Here is a 22,959-nt window from a genome sequence, read left to right on the forward strand (position 1 = left end):
ACTCCTGTAAGGAGGAAAAAAAAAAAAACCCAACCCTCCCAATTGCCATGATCTCAGCCAAGGACCAGTTCAGCGCCAGGAATTTAATTAGCCAAGTTGCAAATTTTTTCAGAGAAATACAATACACATATGTTGCCACCAACTGGTTTCCTCTTCGTGCCCCGCAGTTGGGGGAACCCCCACCTTCCCCACTCCCTACATCCTTGGGCTTGGGGTGTGGGATTCGTCCCTCCCACAGCCACTATTCGGCTGGGACAGTTTTTACTCCTGCTGGTTTTTATTAATAAAGGCATTGCGTCTATGAATGGATGAACTTCACAGCTTTATATCCTGCTTTACCCGTTCACTCTCGGGAAGATTTGTTGTAGTAAATACCCAAGGAAGCTCCCACTGATACTCATACCCATGCCTCTTGTGTTAAAACAAGCTGGGAAACGTGTTAGGCCATTTAAAAACTGTAAAATTGTGCTGTGGGCTTTGTTTTGGTGTTTTGGATTGGTATACTTTTGGTGTGGGGGTGATAAGTTATAAGTCAGAAGTGTTAATTCTGTCGAAGGTTCCCGGTTAGCCAGGGGCACCAGCAGCTCACAGCACGCCCCATTGCCGCTTGCCGGCCGCTCTCCCTCGCTCCCTGCGGCTCCGCTCTGCTCACAGGGCGGCTTTCCCGCTTTCAGCCGCCCTTCCCGGGCAGTGCCCCGGGCGCGGCGCTGGGTGGCGCTGTTGGGGCGGCGGAGCGGCGGGGCCGTGCCCCGGCCGGGACCCGCGGCGGCGGCGGCGGCGGCTTCCCCTGCCCCCGCGCTGAGTGCTCAGGCACCGCAGAGCTCGCCGCTCTGGGGCGTCCAGCCCACAAAGGGAACCGTACCCAGACACCGTTGGGAAATCCGGAGATGACTCTTGGCCGAGTTATCGCCCCTCGTTACCTTCTGCTGTGGGAGAACTCCGGAGCGCTCTGGGGGCTTCTCGTGTGCTGTAAATGGTTTAAAGCCGGTGGTTACCTCGGCTGGAAATTTTTTGAGTACCTACTTCGGAGAAGTGTTACATTTACAGGTGTGTTCAGTCACTGCCACGGGGGAGTGGCTTTAGGATGTGCATTGAAGCCGAGCTCCCTGAACCATCACTCTGTCTCAAATAACAAATCTGATGCTAGTTTAAGCCAGAGTTTTGTGGGCAGTTTTAACCTGGCATTGCCAGGGAAAGCTACTCTTTCACCCTCCTCCTCACTGTCCTTTTTTTTAGGTCAGGAGAACTGTCCTAGGTTAGAAGTTTGTTTGGGGAGAGGGAGCAGTAATAAAGTAAGAAATAATTTGGGCTGATGAAGACAAAACAACTGCTTTGGCAACAATCTGGCTTTTGGTGGTTTACAGTGTCCTTTAAAGTACAGCACAACTTAACAAGCATAGACTCTATCGGGGCTTTCAGGTATTCCTTCCTCTCAGACCTTCCTCCCATGGCAGCTCCATTCCCATACAGTAACCACCTCCAAATCTGTGTCACAAACCCTTCAGATACAGAGCCCTGCACACCTCTGTCATCAGGCAAGGGACATATGGCACTGTCTGCTGCAAACAGGGGCAGAGGGCAGAAAGGTGTCAAGAGGGCTACTTGATCCCGTCTCCACAGGAGCCACCCTGATAGCCAAGGATCTGGTGTAAGCCAGGCTTATAACACTATCACAGAATCACAGAATGTTCAGGGCTGGAATGGACCTTAAAGATCATCCAGTCCCAGCCTGCCCTACCATGGGCAGGGACACCTACCACGAGACCAGGTTGCTCAGAGCCCCATCCAGCCTGGCTCTGAACACTGACAGGGTTGTGGCATCCACAATCTCCAGTGCCTCACCACCCTCACAGTGAAAAATTTCTTCCTAATATGTAACCTAAATTTCCCCTCTTTCAATTTGTACCCATTGCTCCCTGTCCTATCACTGCAGCTCCCAATGAATGATGAATGTCATTTAGGCAAGGGGCTATATCAGCAAGCTCTGCTACTGTTGTACACATAACCAAGTCCTTGATGTCTGTGTGAGTCCTAAGGTGTGATCACCTGGCATCAGACTTTCTCTGGCACTGTCAGAGGTGAGAGAGGATTAGCACAGGTGTCCCTAGTCCATCCATCCATGGCTACTCTCAACACTGTGCCTTGGGGAACTGGTGTTGCCTGCCTCATTTGTGTTCCTTGGGCGCTTGGTGGCCTTGTCATGATTCAGGGATATGGATGTCCTGAACAGGGGACTTCATGTCTAGGATAATTTCTGAAATGAGGTTTCAGGGGGAGGATGGGTTTGTATGGTTTGGTTAATAACTAAATGTTGCAGATTAATTTTTTCAAGTGAACGTGACTCTGTTATAAATGAAATATCTTTTTTGTTTGCTTATTTGCTTGGAGGTTTTTGGGTTTTGGGAGGGTTTTTTTTTTTTTTTTTTTTTTTGTTTTGTTTTTGTGGGTTTTGTTGGGTTTTTTTATATTTCACCTTTTAATAGTTAGAATGCACATTACTCTGGAAGTACACAGTATCCCACTGGCTTAATCCCACGCTCCTTAGGTTTGAACAGGGATCAAGAGACAGCAGTTGAGGCACAAATCTTGGTGCAGCAATAAGCAGCACTTAAATCACACCAAAACTTTGATTTAGAAAATGACATAATGGGAATGGTGAGTCTGTCATGTCTATATCTGTTTCCTTCTAAGCCATAGCTCATGTTGTGTGTCAGGGCAAGTGGGATAACGTAGGTCGGGAAGTTAGCTTTGCCTACCGGGAAGGAATTAAAAGTAGGAGGATATGATTAATGCCAATCCACACAGTGCTATAGAAACCAGATGTAGATGTGTTTCATTAGAAGTATATCACATCTATATATATATATGTTATGTTATGTCTACATGGTTACCATTATCAAACAATCCTGGCTCCTAATTGTGATTTACACTCACAAGCAGTGAGGAGAAGGGAGTTCTTGGCTGTCACTGTCCACAGGCATAGACTGTCACCAACCATAAAGAATAATAATAATGAACTAACCTGACTTAATCTTCTAATGAGGCAATGGGTTTGTTAGAGAGAGGTCAGACAAAATATGTTTTGGGGGAGATTAACACAGACCATGGTTGAATAAATTGGTTACTGCAGAGTAAATTAGTGGATGAATTGATGGCATGTAAGCCACTCTTCAGGAGCTATTGAGTACTCACTTTTACCCTGAGGGAATGGCTCCATGTGCATTTTTCCTCTCTCTTCTTTCCTTTAAATATCTGAATACTCACCCCCAGCACACACACGTGCTTGGGCCAGCAGAGTTTGCAGTGCATCTCTCACCCCTGCAGTGACCTGTGCTGCAGGCAGCTGCAGAGCTCGATGGCCATTTCCTACGTGCCTGTGTGAGCTGGCCACGGAGGGAACGGGGCTGATCTGCAGTGGGAACGAGCAGGCAGTGCTGGCTGCCAGCAGGACTGCCCTCAGCAGCCTCTTCAGGAGTTGCCAGCAACACAGGACAGGTGTGGTCCCCCAGCAGTGGCTGCTGAGGGCTGAGCCCACTGGGCTGAAGGCTCTTATCTTGCATTGTCTCTAAGGTAAGGATTTACACACACCCTTTTACTGCAGATCAGCTATTGTGTAGGGCTTATCAAAAAGAAAAGCAAGAAGCAGACTCTTTGCAATGCATAGTTGTCTTCAGGTAAGAAAATTAGAGAAAATAAGGATCTTTGTCATGTAACAATGAAAAGCTAAAACTGGAAGGTAGATGTATTCATGCTAGACAGAAGGCACATTTTACAGCAATCTTTCTTTAAAGTTATCTGAACGATGAAGGGGAGTGGTGGATTCCTGTGTTTTAAAACCTCTGGATGCTTTTTTGGAAGCTACATTTTAGTTCAGTGAAAATTATTGGGCCCACTACAAGAATAACTGAATGGATTTCCATAACAGGCAGCTCAGACAAAGTGATCTAGCGGTTCCTTCCACCTCTAAACTCCATGCAGCTATCAACAACCAGACTGACATGTCAGGTGTGTTCCACACCTCTTTTCACATGTAGCAAATTCTGCTGGAAGTGAGAGAGTTACAGAAAGCCACCTCCCACATGGGTGTAAGTGAAAGCAGAATCATGCCCTAAATTATCATTTTATGGTAACTGAGAGTCCACTTGCAGATTTTAATATAAATATCATGGACACTTTAAGGCTTATGAGGACTGGGTGTAGACAGACCAAACATTCTGTGGTTGTTTTCACCATATATAGAGCCATTTTAGAGGCTTTCAGTGTTCTGGGAATTTAAATCCAGGGTTATTTATATGCAAAGATTTACAGGGTCCAGCAAAAACCATTAGTCTTTAAAATTAAATAGCTCTTGCAAAATTGAAACTTTCCAACAATTTCTTTTTAATATAACAGGGAAAACGATGACTTGAAGCAAGTTAGAAGTTAATAGCAGGCAGGTTCAGACTAGAAACAAGTCATGCACATTTGGATGTGTCCAGAACTCTTGGCTAGAATGGACTGTGACTGTTAGCAAAAATGCCTGTCAGGATGGTTTGAAGTAATGGGTTTTAATGTGCAACCAGCATGGAGCAGAAGGAAAAGCAGGTCAGTTAGAGGTTTCTTTTGTAAAGTCTAATTTAAGAGAAATGACTTAATCACATGCCTATAGTCTAACGTGACAGTAGTGAGAGTCCAATTTAGAGTGTCTCAGTGTTAAAGTAGAAACATTATATTCTGCAGGATGCACAGATAACACCACATGAAACAAAGGGCACATGCAGATAAAGGCAGATCTATACACAATGGCTCTGCTGGTGAATTGGACTGACCAGAGCCAGGCAGCTCTAGCTTGGCACATGTTCATCCACACAATTTCACTGCTGCCAAGCTCCTGGCAGAGCTGACCCTGACCAGTCTGGAGACTCTGACTATCCCTGAAGGGGACCACGTCTCCCCTGGAAGAATGGCTGGGCTCTCATCTCCAGTGAGCTTCTCACAGGATGGGGAAATACTCCTCTACATTCCCAGACACCTTCAGATGGAGAAACTGGAATGAGTTTAACACATGCCAGCATAGTGGTTTTTAGAAGCCTCCATGACTGGTTGGAGGCAGTTGCCTTTATGAATCTCCCTTCTTCCTGGGCAGAGCACTGGAGTGGTGCAGCCAGTCACAGCCTGCTGGCAGCTTTGCCCTGGTCTCTGACAGCCTGGTGGGTGCAGGTGTCCTCCCAGCAGTGATGCCAACAGAGGCAGTGCAATTCCCATCCACCACGTGGGAACAAAGACACAGGGACCTCTAAAGGGCGTGGTTTTTATAATGACAACAACAATAATAAAATTTAAATATAACTGACATTAAATACAAATTTTAATTGACTTTAAATTTCCTTTGGAAAGAAATTTTCATTAACTCAAATAAAAAAAAGAGCGAGTGAGGCTTTCCTAGAGTGTGTGAGATTTAGGCAGGGAGGTAGGACACCCCTTTTGTTCATTTTTAGGCTGCTCTTTTATCTGTTGCTGGTGCTTACCAAACAGTTCAATCAAAGTTGCCACTTAACCTAAATAATTACATGGTCTCTTGGTTACTTCCCACAAACACATATTGCAGATCAGTGTTAGGAAGGTGAATATGACTAAATTGATAGGCCCACCCTACCATCACCAGCTCCAAGAGAGATGGGTCACATCCTGCAGGCATCAGAGTACAACTGCCCCAGGAGACCTCAAGGAATGCAGCTGCACTCACACAAGTTAGAGGCCCATTTTTTGTCCATGTTATATGAGAATTCACCAGAAATCAGAGGACGTATCTCTTATTCCTTTTTCTGGAAATCCCTCATCAGAGCATCAGCTCTCAGTTAATGACACATTTTTCTTCAAAAGTAGCTAAAAATCAAGAGTGAAACCAACACTTGTGTGGTGCTGTGCACCTCCAAGCTGGCTGAGCAGCATGGCTGTGTGGAAATTTGGCTGTGACATACAGTTTACCAAGGATCTCAAGATGGGACCCAGCAATTTTATGACAACACTAGCAATCAATTCCTGCCCCAGGAATCCGGATTTTTTTCCAGTCCAAATTCTTTCTTGCCTGGCATATACACTTGGGCTTTAGGAAGGGTGCAGGTTCTATTTTGTGAAGTTCTGTGTCCTTCATGGATTTTCTTGGCATGTGGTCTGGGTTGAATATTGGCTTGCAGCATCCAACAGCTGAGCTGTTTGGGTTATTACATGGTCAGGCAGTCAGTAGCTGAAGATTTTTGCTCCATGTTACCCAAACATCCAGAATGTGTGAAAATGTCTGGCAGTGCTGCTTTGTGGAGCAGGAAATGAACCTGAAAAGAGCAGGGCTGCTTACAAATAACAAGTATCAGAGAGTACTAATGATCTCCAGCAGCTTCCACACAAAGCAGGTGAGATCTCGTCACAGGCAAACACTTTTGTTGCTTTCCACTACAATTTGATTTGCACAGGCAACATCCCTTTGACAAAGCTACTTTTGAATGTATGTGCTGATAACAAAGCAAACATGAGAGCAGTGACAGTCTGCAGACCCTGCTGATTCCTGGCTCTTCTGATCTTTCACTGAAAATGTTTTCTCTTCTGATTATGAGGGCAGATTTCAAAGACACAGCCTTATGCCTGTTGTCAGACTGAAGCCTTGATGATGAGGTCTTTCCCTGACCAAAGCCACAGGACTAGGTGACACATCAGAGCTACCAGTGAGTTGAGAGAGACCTATCTGGGAGTATTAATGTGCCCTGATGTAGAGTTCAGCTTTTCCTGCTGCTGCTTGCTGTGCTCTGAAGTGACATCAGCTCTCTGGCCTTTGTGGGGTGAAGTCTTTCTGCTGCTGGGAAGTGGAACTGTCCAGGTAGATACCAGGGTGGAAGCAATGCCATGAGAAGATGTGAACTTCCATGTGCATCTGTCAGGGAGAGCTGTGACCCTTGCTACCCACTGTCCCCAGTGCAGCCTGCAGGCAGCCACTGTGCCTCTGACGCCCAGGCAGGGAACAGCCCCCCGGCAGGAGGGGAGTGGTGTAAGGACTGAATGGTTTTTCCAAGATCTTTCTAGAAAGTCTGCACCCTCCTGAAGTAATTAAGAGCTGTTGTGTTATGATGTGGACTGACTCTTAAAGGAGTTGAGAGGCTAAAGAGACATCCTCCCATTGCATCTTCCTGTGCTCCAGTGAGTGGATTTTCCTCACTGTGGCTGGAGGACACATTGATCTGGCTATTAAAGTGACTCTGGTGCTCCTGTCATGTGCCTTTTTCTAGATGTTAAACACAGCTTACACTACTGATTTTGTTACACAATGGATTGTGCAGGCAAACACACAATTTAGCATAATAAATAATCATTTAGGTTGGAAAAGATCTCTAAGCCCAACTGTTAACCCAGCACTGCCAAGTCCACCATTAAATCATTATTTAAACAGTGATTTTGCAAACCCTCATATTCTGTGACCAGTGGTAAAAGATGCCATTGTCTATCAGCTACCTGTCTGAAACTCTGTGTCCTTCTGGACTTGATACTTAAAAAGTCTCTTGTGTGAAAGTACCTTCTGGAGAGGCCCATGTCCTCCCATAACATTTAATGTCACCTGCAGAGGTTTTAGCTTTCTGAGGTCAAGAAAGATTTTTGTTGTCATTGTTTTGTTGTTTTGTTTTGTTTGTTTTGTTTTTGTTCTTTTAATATGCTCATCTGACAGCAGGTCAGACTGTCCCAAGGCAGGGAGGATGAGCTTAAGGCTCTAGTCTGGTCATGAGAACACAAACCTTAACATGACCCTTCAGAACCAGTGGATAGACTCTAATTAATTTCATTTACTAGAATAAACACAGACATGATAACATATTAGGCATATGATTGCTGGGAATTATGTTACAGCAGCTTAAGATCTTGCAACTTATCACTTGACCCTATCAAACACATTTATTCAGGCCATGCTAATCTATTTTTGTGCAAATGCCTTAGCAATTTTGGTGTGTGGTTTTGTTTGGTTTTTTTTGCAATGGGTTTGAGCTTATCATATTCTGTGACTCAGATGAGTATGCACCATAAATTCCAGCATGCACAATCCTACATGCTTGAAGCAAACAGATACAGCAGACACGAGCCCCTTTAACATAGATGCAGTAAGGTCTCAGTCCCTCTGCTAGTCCTGCAAGAGTCACCAAGCCTTAACAGGCTCATTTCTCTCACTCTCTGCTCTCTAATCCACAGTACTGATGGATTTGTTCTGCATATTTCAAGAAATATTTAAGTATATCCATGACTTCAATACTAAAATCAAAGGTATAGATGTATAAAGAAGGACAGTTAAAATCTCTTCACAAAAATCTCTGGATTTTGTAGGTTGCTCAGTTCTTCAGGTTACTGTCCTGCTGATTGCCTTTCATTAAAACACCCTGGCAGCAAAGTGCCACTAAAAAGATCTTTGCCACTTCCTATGAAGCTATCATTGAATGGGCAGTTACATTGGAAAATGAGAGCACAGCATGATCCCTTGATGGGCTCACCTAGGGATATTCTCAAAGGATTTTCCTTCTCACATTTTCTGAAGATTAGTATTAACTGATATCAATAATTATTAACGATGAATTCAATGAACACACTTTTGAAAGAAAAGCACAAGATGTGTAGCTACAGCAATGGCACAGGGCACAGATTTCACACCATTGGTCTGCAGATGGTGGGTGAGCCTGTACTGCTGGGGAGCAGCGTCTTGATTTGATTTCTGCACCAGCAGCAGCATAAATCTCCAACTGCTGTCTGAGACCCCAAGTCCATTCACTCTAGCAGACCCACTTCATTGCCTGGCTTTTGGCCAAATCTGTCATGGGGAAGAATCATGTTGTAATGCAATAGCATCCTGACTCTGCAGGATGCTGTTTGATCTTGCCTGTATAGATGGGGCTATGTCCTTACTATGACAGCATTATGGCAATGTGCTGCAGCCCTTTGAAGATCAGGGATTTTCTTCATTGTTGTAAGTTGTACTCCTTGCTGGAAGGAGACCCATCCAGGGTGGAGACAGAGAAATCTTGGGGAAAGCAGAACTAAATTAGGGAACACCTTCTCATAAATCTCTGTCCTCTAAAGAACAAGAGAAAATTTTGCCAATGCCCTTTGCATTCTGGTCCAACGTTGGTGACAGCTAACAGACACTTCTTTCCCCACTTCCCTTCCAGACACATCTGCTGGGTCCTTTGAACCTACAGCCTGCCTCCTCCTAGTGCTCTGGATCAGCAGCTGGTGGCTTTCCCCTAGATTAACCCTCTGGTGTCCCCAGCTGATGCTGATGGATGTACCAAGGCTTTCTCTCTCCTGGTACCTAGCACAGCAGGAATTTGTATCTATCCTTTAGCTACAATTCCTCATAACAAAGGAAAAGATGGGGATATTAATAGTTTCTTCTATTCAATAAATGTGGATGAAAGTATTGAGGTGGTTTGTGAAGGCAGGTGAAATCCAGTCATTGAAGAGACCTGTAACATTTTTACTGCTTCCTTGGAACTACAAAGCCATTTCCATGGGATTCAAGCTCAAGTCCAGGCCTCAGCTAGGGATACTTTCATAGCATCTGTGCACCAACACTCACAGTCTGTAAAAACAGGGTACCCACCACCTCACCCCTTCCTGAAGTTTGGTTGTTATTTTTAGAATGGAGCAATGGAAAACCAAAACCTCAACTCCTTCTCAAAGCTGCCTTTATCTTGCATCCTGTCTTTGAATTTGCTGAGCTGCTCCAGCCTTTCTCTTCCAGAGGAAGTACAGGGCCATGTGTTTCAATGAACTGTCACTGTTTGCCTTGTAAGAGGTGAATTTATGCCCCTTTACTCCACTTCAGACCAACAGTGCTTGCTAAGGCAAGCTTGAAGATTCAGGAGGTAGAATCACATGTTCCCTATTGGAGCTACCAAAGACATCAGAAACCCCCAGCTGCATGTTCACAGGGAGTTTACAGGTGCACATGACAACTGATAGGCTCAGAGTGATGGTAACTCCTGTGTGGGTGTCTGTGGCCTCAGAGGGAGCTTTCAGCCCTTTGCCCCTCTCACCTTTTTGTCCATTGCCAACCCAACAAGGAGTTGCAAATGATTTTCCATGTGCTGGTGCCTTGTCAGCCCTCTACAGCTCCAGTGCCAGTTCTGCCCTCAAAAGCAGAGAGGTCTTTCAGCTGAGATCTGTTGGAATACCTGAGTTTTGAATATGGGGTGTGTTAGCAGCCTGGGAGTGCCTATTGTGATGTCTTCCCTCCTAGGCAAAAGACTCCATGGTCTCCATTTCTAGCTGAACAGGTGGGAAACCTGAATGCCAGACTTTCTTTTCACAAATATTTCAGTCTCATTCAAAAGATGGTGTTCTGTGCAAAGCAATGAAAGACAAAGGTGGTACATTAGATTTACTTGTGAAGAAGACCCTGAAGAGAAAAGATCACAGACATTGAAAAAGATAATTCTATAAAAACAATTTTGTATCAAAGCAAACGATGCTCTGACCATCAAGACTTTCTTCCTGTCAAATTTTGCTTCTGTGTTGTCTACTAAGGGTTGTGGCTCTGCTGATCTCAGTTAGGAAACTCAGTCATCTTTTGGACACCAATTCAGCCAGTGCTTGAAATACCTTAATATTTTGGAAATTTCTCTATCACTCTTATTAATTTCATAGAAACTGGCATGGGAGTTAAAAAACACTGACAAATCAGAAGGAAAAGTTAAAATAGAGGAGGTAAAAACAACTTGCCAGAAGTTAAACAGACAAGCTAAAAAACACTTTTGAAAAAATACTCTTAAAAAATTAATTAGAAGTGCCCATTGCAGTTAATCCCCTTTCATATTCCAATATCTTAGCTGGTTTTTGCCTGTGTAATGGAATATCTACATTTTTAAATGCCAATGAAGTTTAACAACTCTTAGTCAGAGGGAGTTGCAGGCGATTAATAATGATTCTGGCATAGTGAAAGCTTCCTCTCACTAGTATTTTCACTTTTTTCCATCATTAATCTTGGATGATCTGTCCACATCTCTTTCTTTATCTTCTCTCTTCCAGGAGCTGGTCTTCCCCAAAGCAGCTCAGCAGTTGTGTGGGCTGCTTGAGCTGGCTGCACAGTGCTCTGAATCCTTATCATGTGTCTGCTGCAGGGAACCCCCATCTCATCTGGTGTCATTTGTTTCATCATCTTCTGGGTGGCTGATCAAACCCCTCCCCAGCTGGGCATTGTTTCGGTAAATTAAGTCAGGAACCAAATTCCCCAAGGTGTGGAGGTACTCAGAGCTCGTTCATGGTGTTACACTTGCTCATCTCTAACTCTTTCTCAGAAACAGAGAGGAGCAGCTCATTGAAGCAAAATCTAAAAGGGTTTTTTAAATTATTCTTTTTCTTGCTTTCTGTCTTCCTCTGTTCCTCCAGAAACCAGGAGCCCCACTGATATTTATTTCCCCATTTCCCTCTCACCTTCTTGATGGGGGATAATCACCCAAGCCCCTTGTGTGGTGCAGGGTTAGGCTTGTCTCACTGTACATGGCACAAAAGGGGCTCACAGGCATCTCTACAGGGTATAAATAGCCCTGAGGCCATGCTTAAGTGTTAGTTCTCTTTCTGCTCGTGTTTCTTGACTATATGAGCACCTGTGGGGCTGCCTCTGACTTGGCCCATGTAGGTTTCCAGGTAAGTCCTGGAGGTCTGGGAGAGCACTTCCCCCAGACCTCCAGGAGGGGCTCCAGCACCTTATGCCTGGCCAAAACTTTCTATTTCCATAGGCTGTCCATAGGCTCAGGTCATATGAGTGTTCTCTGCTCAGCAGGCCAAGCTGCTGGAGCTCTTTTCTAGGAAAGCCCATTGCTGTTCAGCACAGGAGAAGATGGAATGTGAAAACCTGAGCTCAGACCAAGGTTCTGAGAGTGGTTTTCACACTCTGGGCTGAATCTATTTGGTAATTCAGACATCAGGCATGGGATGATCCTTTCCTCCTGGTCCCAGGTGTCCTTGGGTGCCCTTGTGTTGGGTGCACCCAGCCAAGTGCACTCTTCACTGCCTGCTCTGCTCCCTTTCACCTCCACCCGAGACAGGCTGGAGGGGAGCAAGAGAAGCCGTTCCCTGTGGTGGGGTGTCCCATCGACACCTGGCATGGCCAGGGATAGTTAGTCAGAAACCACTGGAAACGGAGCAGCCTGGGAGGAATCTGCTCCTCACACAGCTGCTATTGCCCAATGTGAGCTTTGCACAACTCAGGAATTGCTTCCAAGTGACTCAGAGCAGAGCTGGTGAGGAAAGCGCACGTCAGGAAGGGCGTGCGGCTCCTCGTCGGGGACACGACATCAGAGATGGCAAAGGAGCCGGGCAGAGATCAGTGAGAGGGGATCCTGCACCGGGGTCTGTCACAGGGAGAGCCCTGAGAGAGAAACACAGCCAGACTCGCACTGTTCTGTGCGGGAAACACAGCAGATCCCTTTCTCTGTGAGCACTGTGTGTGTGTGGAGGGCTCGCTCCTCTGGCCAGAGAGGGCACTCTGAGTGCAGATATTTAAAGAGATTTGCAGAGGCAAGTGATAGCATGGCTGATTGTAAACTATTACTGATATTAACTAAGAGCGTTTCTTGCTTTTGATCTGAGCTGTGAATATTATATCAGCTCAAATCAACTGTACTTAAGAATATTTGAAATCTGTTAAAAACAGACTCACACTTGTCTCTTTGTCTGGTGCTACTGGCCAATAACATTATCAGTGCTTAATATTGTATCCTTTACAAAGGGGATAAGTGACAACATAAAGGCAAGAACAACATGAATTCAGTCTTTATTTACACAGGCAAACATTAGGATTATTAGGATTTACTCATTCTTGGTCTGCATTTGTTGTAGCCCTGCTTAAGCTGACAGCCAGAGTGAAACCAGGTTTCAGTGCACCATGGTTGCCTTACAGCTTTAATGTAACAGTTTTGAGTGAGATGAGTTTTGAGATACAGGATTTTTTTTGCACCAGAGTTGTAATTTCTGACACTACCCTTTCCAGAGATTTATAATATCAGTGGGATGGTGTTTCTTTCTTTTCTTTTACTTTTTTTTTCTTTCTTTTTTTAAACTGATTTATATATGAATGAGGCAGTGCCCTTTTCTTTTATTTTCTGTTCTTTTTGCTACAGCTCACTGGCTGCTTCCCTTTTTTCCCAGCCTTGTAGTATTTCTACCCTCCTCTCCCTTCCCCCAGTCTGCCACAGTGTCGGTGAGAAACAAAACTGCTGAAACCTGAGCTTTCTGGCTAGAGAAGATGAAGAATGAGAGGAGGTGGTAATTAAACCCTCCCCCATATTATTCATGCAAAGGAATTGTCTTTGAACACCACTTCATCCTGGGAGCCTCTCTGAGTTCAAAGAGAAAGTTGAGTTGTTGTCATTCTGGGGCCATAATCTAATCACGGTGTCCCCCTTTGATTTAAAAATCTTCTTAGGAGGTGGCAAATATCTCTCCCTGTCTACTCTTTTATATTTTATTTTTAATTTTTAGTTTTAAGAAGGTGGTTCTTGTTGTTTTGGCGTTTTTCTTGTAGTGCAGAGTTTTATCACCCAAGTTAGGCTGGTTTCTGTCACTGGCTGTGGTTTAAGAGATCTAAGCCTTTAGCAGTATCAAGAACAGACACATTTTCCTCTCTGTAATTGCAGACAATTCTCTGTATGCAGGATAAGACCAAAAGGCTCCCCAAGAGCCTCCATCTTCCAAGGTATTTCCAGATTGATGCTTTCAGAAGCAGCTCTGGTATGAGTGCTGCTTCTAGGGACAGGCATGTAGCATCTACTGGGACAGATCTACCATTTTTAATCTCTTGGCAGATAAAGAGCACTGACTGTGTTTCTTCATCCTCTTCTTGCCCTCTTTGCTCTAAAGAAGCCCAGCAAAACATCTCTAAACATCACTCCATTTCCACACAGACCACTGACACAGGTATGTGCTCACAGATAGAAAGTAGGACACAATGATCTCAGCAGTCTTTACCTTTTCAAGGTAATTCATTATATGATTCTCTGATACACACATTTAACATGTTTTGTATTCTGTCTTGTGAGGGCTGTTCTGCATCAGCCACTTGAAGGAGAAAAAGATCATCCATTTTGGTTTCTGAGATTTTTAAGTGAAATGTCCAGTATTACTCAAGGGGTTGGTGAGATAGGGCCTACTCCCTGAACACCAGTAATGTTCCTCCACCCTTGCTGTCAGAATTTATTAGGTCTGTTCAGGGCACACTTACTTGTTCAAGGTGCTCCTGCAGATTCTTGCAAAGTTCAGTCTGCAGATAAATAAAGGCAGAAATAAGTTATGGTCACTGCAGGCTGGGGTGTTGCTGAGCACATGCAAGTGTTTGTACAGTGAATTTTGGCTCCTTGGCAGTGTAGTGATGCTGAGGAATTGCCTGTCCAATTGTAAGTGTGAACACCTGCCCTGTGTTTCTCCTCCGAGGCACAATGTCAGGACATCTGAACACTGCCCTTTAATTCTATTATAAAAATGTTTAAAAAAATAAAAAGGGCACTTTTGTTGTGGATAATAAAAAACTTCAGAAAAAAATCAATAACAAGAAAAGTAATGACATAAAGTAGATTTCCTTGTGAATTTAAGGCTTTCAACACATGGTGTCATTTCAAAAACACCAAATGCTAGTAGCTCCCCTTAAGCCCATATGGCTCTGCTCAGCAGACACACTTGAAAAATCCTTGCCCTTTCTTTAGATATCTAAATATACACCTGTCACACTTATTTTTAACATCTTGTCTTAGATTTTTGGTTCTAACAATTTTTATATACAGATTTAAAGAAGAGTGATAATTTCTTTCAATCTGTATCTGGTCAAATCTCTTTTGTGCTGCTTATATAATTGTAATTTTAAAGGTGGCTAAGTAGTTTTTGCATATACTTCTTATGTTTGAGTTCATCTCTGCTAACTTTTTGTATCTAAGTATTAGATATTTAGCTCAAGGTGGTCACTTAGATTCTTTTATTTTCAACCATAGGCACTGGCAATGGCTGTTCATCCTTTCCTGAGGTTGCCTGGATAACTATTTCATGAGGAATCTGGAGTGATAACTTTTAAAGTGCCTAATTCTTAAGCAGCTAAATGAGAAGAGGCTTATCCTTCATACCCTCAGCATTGGCTTTCACAGCAACTAAATCTGCTTCATTAAGAACTGATGTTTAGCTAAAATGCTGCATAATTATTGCATAAACTGTCTGATATTCCCAAATGCCGGTGGAGCACAGCTGATAGAACTCTGACTTGTTTCCTGCTTCCCCTGTGAAAATGGCCAGGCTGAACACTGGCTGGTTTTGAATCAGAGGAGCAAGGAGGGAAGAGAAGATCACCTGAGAGATGCCTCCCTCTGTGCAAATGTGTATTCAAATACACAAGAAGATAATATGAAGGAGAGCAGATTTTGCAGCAGTCTAGTTAGGGATTAGTATTTGTATTTTTTAGATAACACCCTTCATATAGGTGAATAGCTCTTTTTTCTGGCAAGTGGATAAAGCTTGTCTTTTTGTGTGAAATACACCATAACTTGCACAATGGGGTGAAAGTCTCATAAACAGACAGTTGAAGAAAGAAGCTGTCTTTCGCTAAACAGATGTGGGTTCAATTTCAGATGTCAACAATAAAAAAATAAAATCCTTGACAACGGGAAAATAAATAACTGAACAATAACATGGAAATTAATAATTTTCTGTAAATTAAGCCAGGCTGTTAGAATCACAAATTCTGCATTTAGTAACAGATATTGCAATTCTATGGAAGCTGGTTCCTTCTCTTGGGTGATGTTTATCTGCACAAAATACACATGGAAGGATACAGAAGCAGGTTCTTGATTATCTCTGTAATCTTATGTTGATCAGTTTACAGAAAAATTCAGGATGCCCTGACCTAATCTGAATGAACTCAGGCTATATACAATCACATCAATATCCACAGTAGAGAAAGAGGTATTCTGTTTAGAATAAAACCAAACCACAACCAAACCACCCCACTATAACCCCTACCCCAGAATTCTGGTTTCCTTTCATAAAAGTTGAATGAATGAATATGCCAGGTTATTGATGTGGCTTCCTGAGACACACTTCCAGCATAACATGACAAAGGCTGAATTTGTGTTTAGAATTGACAGAATCAGTGACTCCTAATCAAAGTTATGAGTCTGGTTCCTTAAAATGACCAACACAGCTATGATCAGCAATTGCATCAACATTAGACAATTTTGCAATGTGTAATGTGGTTTATATCTGTGGCTAGAAGGCAGGAAAAACTAATTTAATAGTCATTGCTTTTTTTTTTTTTTAAGATAAAAAGCAATGTAACAGCCTTAAACAAACAAAAAAAGACCCCAAACCACTTATCTTTACAATTGTGTTTATTTGTTTCAAGAACAAATACAAGATGGCTAGATCTTACCATTATTTTTGCTGACATATGTTGGGTATGTTTCCTTTGTGCTCCACTGTTTGTGATTAACACTGCCATAAAGAGAGCAAAGCCATGATTATTACTACTGAAACTGGAGAAGAAAATATCTCCTGATTGAAATAAGCAGAAAGTTTCACAACACACCATGGCAATTCATTGTGTGACTTGGTGCAAGCAGCTTTAAATTTGAGTGGAGGCTTATGGGGCTCTTAATTGAATTATTCATTAATATTTGTCATCTACAAAATTAGTTTACTGCCTTTGAAGTCTTTAGACTCTTGTAGATTTTTGTGGTAAAAATCATCTTTATGGTATTGGTAATTTAATTAGTCTATGATGTATTGGGAAGCCAATGTTAAGTCACATCCCCATCTGCTTTCATTACTGGCATCTGTGATGATCTTTCCTTTCATGGGCTGAGGTCAGCCTTGGTGACTTGCCCTGTGGATGCCCACCCTTCCTCTGAAATTCCCTGAACCCTGCTGTCACCTTCCTTCTGAGGCTTTTAATTTCCATTTGCATTTTTCTGCCCACTGACCTTTAGTGACAGGTGTCCTTCAGTGGACCTTGTCTGGGCTGGTAACAGAGGGCTGTGGGAATTTAAGGTGTGTCCTGATTTACACAAACAGCTGTGTTTTGCATCTCTTTCAACAGAAAAAATCACCCCAAATTCCAGCATTTAAGTGGCAGCACATGGAGACTCACTTGGATGCTTTGGCCAGCCTGAGTGTCCATATTATCTCAGTGACAAGAATTCCTTACTTATCTCCAAGGATTCATAGGCTCCTAGGGAAGATGTTCAAATTTTAGCCATTTGACTTTAACAGGTTTGGTTCTCATGCAGTCAAAGCCCAGGGGTACTGCCTTGAATGCTTAACTAGAGGCAAGAGCCAGATAAACACAGAGCAGAAGGCCAATGAGATCCTATTGTAAATCTGTCCAGCAAACACAAACCCCTCCCTAACCATCAGCCTGATTCCAAAAATGTGCTTAATGGAAGATTCATGTGCCAAAGGGCTCCTGTAACTGGACAGTGCAGAGCTGAGGTATTATTGAATCCTGTGTCCTCCTCTGCATTTCCAGCTATGTGACTGGAGCTCATGTCCTCCCCTGCTCTGTCCCAGTAGCTGCAGAAACCAATGGAAATATAATTGAACATGTGAGATTCAGTTAATTCAGTTATTCAAAGCATGTGGCTGCTCTATCTTCCAAAACAACCTCCAGCCAAGCAACCCTTAGCTTGGCCATAGCTAAACAATGTTCTAAAATACTCTTAGGATAGGGGAGTGCAATTGCTGCAGGCCTGGGTGAGCACATTTCCTGCAAGGCTCGGAAACGCCGCTGCTGCTGAGGCTGCTGCTGCTGCTGCTTGGAGAGAGCCCGTCCAGGCTCCTTCCTAAAAAGTCACAGATATCCACTGGAAAATCCTTGATATTTATTTTTGGATACAGGGCTAAACCCTGGCTTTGTAGAGGTGAGGAGAGTTTCCATTGATTAGATTAGAGCCCAGACTTCTTTTTCCAGCTTGATTTCTAGCTGAGCCCTGTCTCAATCTGTTTCCTGAAGGAGTGGCAAGGAGAGTTTTGCTTTTTATGTTCACCAAGGGCAGGGTCTGAGGCTGGGAATTAGCCTTAGCTACCACCATTGCACCAACTGAGTGATTAACAGGAATTTGATAGTGGCACACTCTGAATACAGACAGTATAGATTTGAGCTCTGGGCAGCTGCAGATTATTAATCTCAGCAGCTGCTGCTGAGAAATCTTCTGGTCAGCTTCCTCACCAGAAGGAAACACATTTACTCAAATGGATTAAGTTCCTCATCTTTTATTTTTAATTTCTTCTCTTATTACTATGTGCAAAATAAGAATACCCAGCTCATCTCACCTTTTCTGCCTGTAGATTTTCATCCTTCTCCCAGGAAGGTCAGGTTTACCCCCTTTGCAGATGGGGAAACTGAGTCATAGGGAGAGGTGTCTGAGGTCATTAAGAAGCAAATGGAAAAACTGTTGTGCAAACTGGTCAATGGGTCTCTGCAGTCCCTGCCCAGTTGCTTGCTCCCTTAAATGTCAGTCCCACAGGGTTTAAGCTAAAACTAATGGTGATAAACAGGAAACTCCCCACTGATTTAGATTGTCTTTGAAATCAACATACATCTCTCTCTCTCTCTCTATATATATATATACGTATAAATATATGTATATTTATGGAAGGATATAGATATATAAATATATATCTATATCCTTCCACAACCTCGAGTGATTTTAATATCCTATCTTGATCTTATCTTGATCTTATCTACAAAGTGTTAGATTGACAGAGCAATTACAGTTCCTGTGGTGAGTCAACAATAACATTATCATCACTGCTGCAGGATGACTGAGGAGCTGATTAAACACACCCAGAGGAGAGTTTGCCCAGTGAAACATGCAGAGTCCATTGCCATGGATTCAGATGTCAAGCAGACTGGCCAGACCTGGAAGTCTGCTTCACTGGAACATTGAAAGGTTCCCTCTGGCTGGATGGGGCTCATGAGATGGGTCCAGCTGTGTGGAATTCATGAACCACAGCACGCCACCAGAGACAAGCTACCTTCCAAGCCCAGTACTGGATCTTCTGTTCTTCCTCCCAGATTTCTGCTGTCCCAGATCACAAGGATTCCTCTGCTTGACGGTGGGAAATCTCTGAAGTTTGTGACCAGGTCAGGGCTGGGCAGCATGCAGGCAGCTCTCCCTGCACGGAGGGCTCACTCCCGCTGGCATCAATATGGCACTCCATCCTTCTCCCAGCTCCCACACCCCAACCAACATGCACTGTGCAGGTGTTCATTGTGCTCCAGTTGGATGGGACACAGAAGCTCCCAGAAAGGACACAGTGCTATAAATGAGGCAGTACCACTTGGAGTTTGAGCAGGTTTTTTGTCTGGTTTTCCCATCTTCTGAGTGAAGTGTCACCTAAAACCTTGAGCTGCCCAGGTGGCTGAGGTATCCCCAAGTCTCTGGGTTTCTGTGGGTGCTGTTCTTTAGCTGGGTGTTCACTATGGGAGTGATCATTGTGATCATTGTCACCACTGAGCTTCCCAGCTCTGACCTCCAGGATGGTTCCTGGGTCCCAGTGAGGCTCCAAGAGCAAGGCAAGCACGGTGTCTTTCCAAGGGCTGGGTGGGAGGCAGAGCTGGCAATCCTTTGGGCTGCTCCCTGGGTCTGCTCACTCCTCTTCCTCTGCCCACTCTTGCTCAGTGCTCCTCTAAGTACTTTCTATAAGAAAAGGGAGCAATAACAGCTCCAGTGAGCCCAATACATTTGTAAAACTATTTTTAAAGCTTTTATTTCCTGAATGTAAGGACTCAAACCTTCCAAGTCATGTGTGCTACTAATCAACATTTTCCTGCCCTGCCTGCTTAAACTTCCACTAACTCATCCTGAGTCCTGCATTAAAGATATGATAACATTTTGTATCCAATTTCCCCTATAATTGGATGCACAAACACTGTTAGAATTGCTGAGAATGAGACTATCAGTAACAAAACACTCCATCAACTTCCAGCACTTTAACAAGATCCCCCTTTTTTATTTTATCAGTCTGATGTGAATCCCTCTGATCAGGTGTTAACAAGCCAGGCTATTTTCCCTCGATAATCCTCTAGGACTAGAAATATATACTCACTACTCAGACATCAAATCACATGTACTATAAGGGATTTTAGGTTTCCCAATCCTACCACATTTTTATAAATCTTTGTTTTGCAAATCTCTCATATTAATTGTTCATAATAGCAGCATCAGTATCATATCCGGGAAGGAAAAAATAGTTGGCTGTAAGGAAAGTTTGTTTATGTTCCTATATGTTGTAAGGAATTTATTTGATTTATATTATATTATCCATAGACCTTCATTTTAATGGATAATATCAGTGATCCACCACTATCTGTCCAGTACATCTCATTTTTGCTTGATGGGTAAAGTATATTTGGTGATCGCAACCATACAACAGACAAGAGCTGAATTCTGTTTTGCCCTTGGAAAAGACACCTCACCTTCCTGCACTTACTGCTCATCTGCAATGGCTGTGGTCTTCTTGAATTTACCAGCATCTCTTTTTGCCTTTCTGGGAATTCCCAAGACAGAAATGGGAACTGAACAGAAGACTTCCAGTAACTGAAGAGCCCTGAGGAAAAGAAACCAAAACAAACAACAAATGCCCCTCCCTCCCAAAATGGTATAAGGAGACAATATATTTATTTTCTAAATTTGTATAGGAACACAATTAACTCCTGCTTTATTATGCAGTTTCTTATTTGGTTGTAAGAATTTTATCATATCCTGGGAGAAAAGGCAAATAATGATATGATGAGAAATAATGATATGATATAACAAATTTTCAATCAAATTTTCAATCTTTTGGGATTGTATGTAACAAAGTTTCTAATATTGTCTCTACCACTCTTTTTTTCTGTAACTTTGTAAAAAGCTGTAAATAATTTTAATGCTGAATTTTCCCATAGAAGTCACTAAGTCAAGGCCACAATACTTGAAATCTAGAGTGACTATTTAATTGCTTAATTTAAATATTTAAAATTCAAGCCAAATATTGAAATTAAATTGAATTAAATATTGAATGTTGCACAGGAAAATGTCTACATCAATATTTGCACCTTTCTGGCTTTGTATTGCATCAAACTCCTTAGAAATTCTTCCCATAGCAACACCAGCACTTCCCAGGAGCTCAGTATGGGAGGGATGGAGCTCCTCTCCTACAGAGATGGGCTGAGGGGGCTGGGATTTTCACCCTGAAGAGAAGAAGGCTTTGGGGGACACCTCATTGCAGGACATAAAGGAGGCTTAGAAAAAGAAGGGAGAGGTTTGGGGGTTATTTTTGGGGTTGTTTTTGTTTTTGTTTTTTTGGTTTTTTTTTGGTGGGAATTCAGTGGCAGGACAAGGGGCAATTATTTCAAACTTAGAGAGAACAGGGTTAAATTAAGTATTAGGAAGAAATTCTTTACTCAGAGGGTGGTGAAGCACTGGAACAGGTTGCCCACAGAAGTTGGGATTATCCCGTATCTGGAAGTGTTGAAGACAAGTTTGAATGGGACCCTGAGCAACCTACCAGTAGGCATCCCTGCCCATGGCAGAGGGGATGGAACTTGCTGGTCTGTAAGGTTCCTTTCAACCAAGGACATTCAATGGTTCTGTGATAAATGAACTCTTTTCATACCCTCAGAGTCTCACAATTAATGCTCAGTCAGTGCTAAAGAAGTTTGCTTTACATATGGCTTTACTTTTTGGACAGGTTAAAAATTATCTTAATCTAAAAATCTGAGTAATATTTAAAAAAAGGTTCCATTTACATGAAAAAAAACCAGGAAAAGAACGATGGAACTGCCTCCAGCAAAACAGTAGCACAACTTACTTCTCTGATGACACATGATTGTCCTGTCCTTTCTGTGAAAAATTTTGCCCTCTGCAGTATTACTTAATTTTCTTACTGTTAAACCATCTTGAACAAAGAGTGGTGTTGGTATTGAGCATCCTCTGTAAAGATTAACATACAGATTCTGCCAAATGCTTTTCTTCTCCTCTGTCATTTTTAAAAGAGTTTTTATTTTTTTCTGGTGTTTCAGTTTGAAATTTAACCCAGGAAACTTCCACTGCCAAGCAAAACAAAAATAAAGCAGAAACAGGATCAATAAGTAAAGAATTATGCAATACACTGATGCCAATCAACATGTGTATGGCTTTTGCATGGCTGGGTTTGGTAGCTGGGTCTCTATGGGGTGGCTTTTCTGAGAAGCTGCCAGAAGCTTCCCCAATGTCCAGCAGAGCTGATCCCAGCCTGCTCCAGGGTGGATCTGCTGCTGGCCAAGGCTGAGCCCATCAGCTGTGGTAGCACAACATATTTTAGAAGGCAAATTAAGTTACTGTACAGAAGTAATTGCAACCAAAGATTGGAGAGAATATGTGAGAGAAACAGTCCCCAAGGTCAGTGAGGAACGAGGGGCAGGAGGTGCTCCAGGTGCCAGAGCAGAGATTCCCCTGCAGCCCCTGGTGCAGCCCAAGGTGAGGCAGCTGTGCCCCTGCAGCCCATGGAGGATCACAGGGATGCAGAGACCCACCTGCAGCTCAGGGAGGATCACAGGGATGCAGAGACCCACCTGCAGCCCATGGAGGATCACAGGGATGCAGAGATCCACCTGCAGCCCATGGAGGATCCATCCATGCCAGAAGAGGTGGGTGCCTGATGGAAGGTTGTGAGCCTGTGGGGAAAAGGCTCTTGACAGGAACCCTTGGAGAGAGGAGCCCAGGCTGGAGCAGGTTTGGTGGCAGGGACCTGCACACCTGTGGAGAGAGGAGCCCAGGCTGGAGCAGGTTTGGTGCCAGGACTTGTGACCCCGTGGGGGATCCATGCAGGAGCAGCCTGATCCTGAAGGACTGCACCCTGTGGAAAGGGAGCCACACTGGAGCAGTTCATGAAGATCTGCAGCCCATGGGATGGACTCACATTGGAGAAGTTCATGAAGAACTGTCTCCCATGGGA

This window comes from Ammospiza caudacuta, chromosome 1 (assembly GCF_027887145.1).
Source record: "Ammospiza caudacuta isolate bAmmCau1 chromosome 1, bAmmCau1.pri, whole genome shotgun sequence".
In the NCBI taxonomy this organism is placed as follows: domain Eukaryota; kingdom Metazoa; phylum Chordata; class Aves; order Passeriformes; family Passerellidae; genus Ammospiza; species Ammospiza caudacuta.